This window comes from Vulpes lagopus, chromosome X (assembly GCF_018345385.1).
Source record: "Vulpes lagopus strain Blue_001 chromosome X, ASM1834538v1, whole genome shotgun sequence".
NCBI lineage: Eukaryota > Metazoa > Chordata > Mammalia > Carnivora > Canidae > Vulpes > Vulpes lagopus.
Window position 1 is genome coordinate 108,402,866 of NC_054848.1, and position 5,366 is coordinate 108,408,231.

At 45.7% G+C, this 5,366-nt stretch overlaps 1 pseudogene; it reads right to left on the reverse strand.

The window, feature by feature from the left end:
• Positions 1-1,606: 1,606 nt before the first annotated feature.
• On the reverse strand, positions 1,607-3,897 carry LOC121483106 (annotated as a pseudogene).
• Positions 3,898-5,366: the final 1,469 nt, after the last annotated feature.

Sequence of the window (5,366 nt, forward strand, 5' to 3'; positions counted from 1 at the left end):
GCTTTTGATTTTCATACAAACTTTCTAAAGAAGACAGAGCAAATGGCCTTATTTCCTTTTCATAATTGAATACACCTAGGATCAGAAAAGCTAGGAAACTTGGCTGTAGTCATGTACATAGGCTCAGATATGACATGAGAACCCAGAGTCCCAGGGTCCAAGGCCAGCGCTAGTCATTCATATCGGCTGGCCTCCACAGATACCTTGCCTATTGTAGTCTCACTGTTAAACTAGTCTGAGAGATACAATAGCTGAAAATTACTGTACAAACTTTCAGGAATCATCATACAGAAATCCTATTGTTATGTAGAGTTCATTAGTTAAGACAATGTCTTCGACCAAAAAAAAAAAAAATACTAAGTGTCAGTCCCATTAGACTAATGAAACTGACTGAATTGGAGGAGGCACCATTTCTCTGGCATTCATTCCAGCATCTGTGCTTTTGGCTCCTGTGTTGTTTAGCATTGCATAAACAAATTACTCCAAACCTTAGTGACTTAAAACAACAAATAATCATGTATTATCTCTCATGGTTTCTGTGGGTCAAGAATTTAGATAGGGTACGGTGAGAATAACTTATCTCTGCTCCACAACACCTGGAGCCTCAGCTGGAAGACTGATGACTAGAATTATCTGAGGCCTGGCTCACTCACTCACAGGGCTGGTGGTTGATGCTGACTAATTTGATGGCCAAGCTGGTATGCTCAACCAGAATACAACTAGCTAGCCTGGGTTTCCTCACAACATGGTGGCTGCACTCCAGAGAGACAGACGGGCAGGCAGAGGTAGGGAGACACATAGGCAGAAAGAGGAATAGCAGAGACAAAGAATAAAAAATTATATTGTTTTTATAATCTCACCAAGGAAGTCACATATCATCACTTCTCCCAAAGTCTGTTGGACATGGAAGTGACAAACCCCCATCCATACTTGAGAAAGAAGCTTTCCTAGTGGGAAGAATGTCAGTCACATTATACAAAGATCATGTCAAATGGGATAAATATATTGATGCTGGAATATCTTGGAAAATACAATCTGCTACCATCCTTTATGCCATTTCTCCTCCCATTTTCCCTTTCTGTGTTCTAAGGACTTAGTAGTTAACATCCTAGAGTCAAATCTTTAGTGGTCTATCAGCTGGTATCACGGGACTATGTCAAGAGATGATTTGGGTCACTGATAGTCAAAAGCTAAGCCTTGATTTCCATAATGTGCTCCAACAATGACAGTTCTACTAGTAAAGCAGCCTCTGCAAATCCATATGCCTCTTTCAATTTTCTAAAAATCCCAAAGACCATTTCAAAGCCTATGCCAAGCCATAGCATTCTATGCAAATTTCATTTTGCTCTGTCCTGAAACAATATGTGAGAATGGCCTTAAGGCCTAAGCAGACTGTATTTATGACTGAATCAGCTGACTTTTAACTGTTCATGACCCAGACCGCTTAGCCCTGCCTAGATACCTTAAAGCATGGTGAATGACAAGAGGGTCTGAGAAGAGTGGATGGATAACAACATGCTATAACCCTTCCATACCATTCAAAAAACAGCTCTTGGCTTGTTGTCTTTTTTTTTTTTTTATAAACATTTGGAATTTTATTAAAAAAAAATCACAACCATGAACATTGTTACAGTTAGAAGCCCTCTTGGTTCTCCACAATGATACTGAGCATGCTCACAAGGGGTTCCCATTGTTTAGTCTTTAGTTAAACAACCATCTTTAAAAGAAGGAAAAAAAAAACTCGGCACACTACCATTTAACTTGTTTTAATGTTTCTTCATAAATGGTGAAAAATACTAAAGTACAGACAAGGAATAATCATAATGTTGTGGCCAACATTATAAATATGGAATTATAAATTTAAAACATTTTCTGGTTTAAAAAATAAATCTGGTAGTCAATGCAGCTCTGTGGGGTCTCTGCGTCTAGTAGGGCCCGTCTCTGTGCTCCTGACGGTGCTCGCCTTTATCCATTTATCCAGGTCCTCCACGCCCGCCTCTTCTTCCTCCCATCTGTTCCATCAAAGGTCCAGGGGGCCCACCAGGACCAGCTCGTCTTCCTCCACCAAAGCCACCTGGGTCCATGCCCCGGCCACCACGGAAGCCCCCTCTGTCTCCACCACGGCCACCTCTGAACATCCCACGGGGACCACCGCGGTCCATGAGGCCACCTCTTCCTCCCCGCATGCCACCAGGGCCGCCTCTGCCACGGTCACCGCTCGGGGGCGGGAAGGGTGGTGGACGGAAGCCTTCAGGCTTCGGGGCCTTACACTGGTTGCATTCTGTTCTCCAGGCGAAGCTCTGGTTTCCACACCCCGGATTGGGGCACTGCCAGTCCCCAGCTCGGTGCTGGACGTTTCCTCCTCCAGATGGGTTCCCTCGGGAACCCCGGGGTCCTCTTGGGGGAAAGCCACCTCTGTCTCCTCCACAGCCTCCCATGCGACCCATGGGACCCCCAGGACCTCCTGGGCCCCCTGGACCTCCACGGAGTGGCAGTGGCATCCCTCTGCCCTCACGGGGAGGCATACCACCCTGCATGCTATTCATTGGAGGTTTCTTCCGAGCAAGAGAAACCTTAAGTTTGCTTCCTTGAAAATCTTTCCCATCAAACCACTCCACAGCAGCCTTGACAGTTGGTGGGTCTTCATAGGATACTGTAGCATCACCTTTGGGCTTTCCTGTTTCCTTGTCCAAGTAGATATGGATCATGGGTTGTCCGGTTCTCTTGTTCATCTTAACAACTCCACACTGCTTAAAGAAGTCAGCCAGATCATCTAGAGACATTGTCATTCAAGCCTTGCACATAAATTGCACTGTTGTCAGAGTTTTCATCTGGATCTACAGGTGGGCCTAGATCAAGATCTGGTCCTTCATCCATGGGTCCACCAGGCTTATTGAAGCCACCTCGCTCTCCAGGGCCCATTCCACCGTGTCCTCCTCCCCGCCCACCTCTGCTCATGCCTCCACGAACAAATCCCCCTCTTCCCCTGCCCCGGTTATCAGGGCCTCTCATGCTCCGGTTCTCTCCTGGTCCGGAAAATCCTCCAGACTCCTGCCCATAAACACCCATGCTACTGGGGTGGTCCTGTCGGAATGAACTCTGCTGCCCGTAGCTGCTGCTCTGTTGGCTATATTGACTTGGAGCCTGGCTGTAGGATCCAGTTTGGGGGGGATAACTAGTGGGCGGCTGCTGCCCATAGCTGCTTTGTTGACCATAGCTACTCTGCTGTCCATAGCTGCTAGGCTGCCCATAGGTGTTCTGCTGAGAGTAACTGCTCTGATCATAACTAGTCGGCTGTGTAGAGGAGTAGCTGGTAGGAGGATAAGATGGTGGTGCTGTGACTGGCTGCATGGGGTAGCTCCCAGGTACCTGGGGATAACTGTAGTTATTCTGTCCATATCCCAGGCTGGGCTGGTTGTAACCCCCTGTGCTAGACTGACGTTGACTAGTCTCAGCGGATTTGTTACCATCCTGTGGTCTTGCAGGTGTGGTGGCTGCTGGCTGCTGCCCGTAGGCTGGGTAAGCAGGTTGAGTGCCATATGCAGACTGAGCTGCATAGGAGGCCTGGGTGGTAGTGACCGTAGCAGTGGTGGTATCATAAGCACCAGTGCCGTACCCCTGGACAGGCTGACTGTATGCCTGGGGGGCAGTTGGAGTAGTATAACCAGCGGGAGGCTGTCCATAAGAAGTTGCATAGGCGGTCTGCCCATAGGTCGCAGTGGTCTGAGCCTGGGTATAGCTGACATCAGTGGGCTGTCCATAGGTTCCATAACTCTGCTGCCCATATGCCTGGGTGGTCTGTGCATATCCTTGAGTTGGTTGGGCAGTGTATGCACTGTAGCCCTGCTGGGCTGCAGCTTGGCTGTAGGTACTGTAATCCGTGGACGCCATTTTCTCTCCTTCGGCTTGTTGTCTTAATGTAAGTATCTTCCTTCTTGTAAAAGCAAGATGAAACTTAACAAGTGCACAGAGCTGGATGGCCAATAGGGCAATAGCTGGATGGTGCAACAGTCTGTATCACCTTCTAAGTTGAAAGCTCTTTGACACAAGAGTTGTAACTCATCCAGATGATGATGATATTAATAACAGTAAAAATACCTTATACTTACACACATAGTCTAAGTCATCTTAATCTCCAGAGGATCTGGCACAAGCCATGGCATTTAGTAGGTATATTAGCTAGGGTTCTCTAGATAAAAAGAACCAACAGGAAATTTTATGTATTTTATTATTTATATATGTGTGTATATACATATATACATATAAAAGATTTATCCGAAATATATATTTGTGTGTGTGTGTGTGTGTGAGAGAGAGAGAGAGAGAGAGAGAGAGAGAGAGAGAGAGAGAGAGGGAGAGGAGATTTATTATAAGAAATCAGCTTACACAATTATGGAGGCTGACAAGTCTCAAGATGTGCAGTCGGCAAGGTGGAGACCCAGGAGGATGATACCGCTCCTGTCCAAGTCTGAAAGCCCAAGAACAAGGAGAGCTGATGGTGTAAGTTCCAGTCCAAAAACCTATGGCTCAAGACCCAAGAAGAATTAATGTTTCAGTTCAAGTCCAAAGGCAAAAAAAAAGACTGATGTCCCAGCTCTGCAGTGAGGCAGGAGGAGTTCCCTTTTACTCATGAGAGGGTCAGAGTTTTTTTGTTCTAGTTTCAACTAATTAAATAAGGCCTACCCACATTATGGAGGGCAATCTGCCTTACTCAGTTTACTCATTCAAACGTTAATCCCATCCATAAATACTCTTACAGACACACCCAGAATAATGTTTGACCAAATATCTGGGCATCCCATGCCCCACTCAAGTTGATACATGAAATTAACTATCACAATAGGTATACCACAAATAATTATGAAATAGATTAATGGATTCAACAAATAGTCCTCAGTATCTACTATGTGCCAGGCTCTACCTTAGCTGTTGGGGTACTGTAAGACAAAGTTCCTGCCTTTGTGGGTCTCACAATTTAGTGGGAAAGGCAAACAAGCCTATTAGAACAATGGAGTATGATGAGAGCCTTGGTGGGGTAAGCCTAGAGTGCTCTGGAAGTACAAGTAGTGTGAGCACCTATCTCAAAGTCTGTAGTGAGGGGAGAATGAAGAAAAATGTCACAGAGGAGGTAAAATATCATAATCCTGTAGTACAAGTTACTAAGTCGATGGAAACATGGGTGAGGGGGAAGAAATAGCACTCCTGGTAGCCAGAAAAGGAAGCGCAAAGTCTAATAACAAAGCATGTTTGGGTTGCTGTATTAGTGAGTATTGTGAGGATTCTTCAGAAAAACAGAATTAATACAGTGTGTGTGTGCATGCGTGCATGTGTGAATGGGGAACGAGAGAGAATTTTTAAGGAACTGC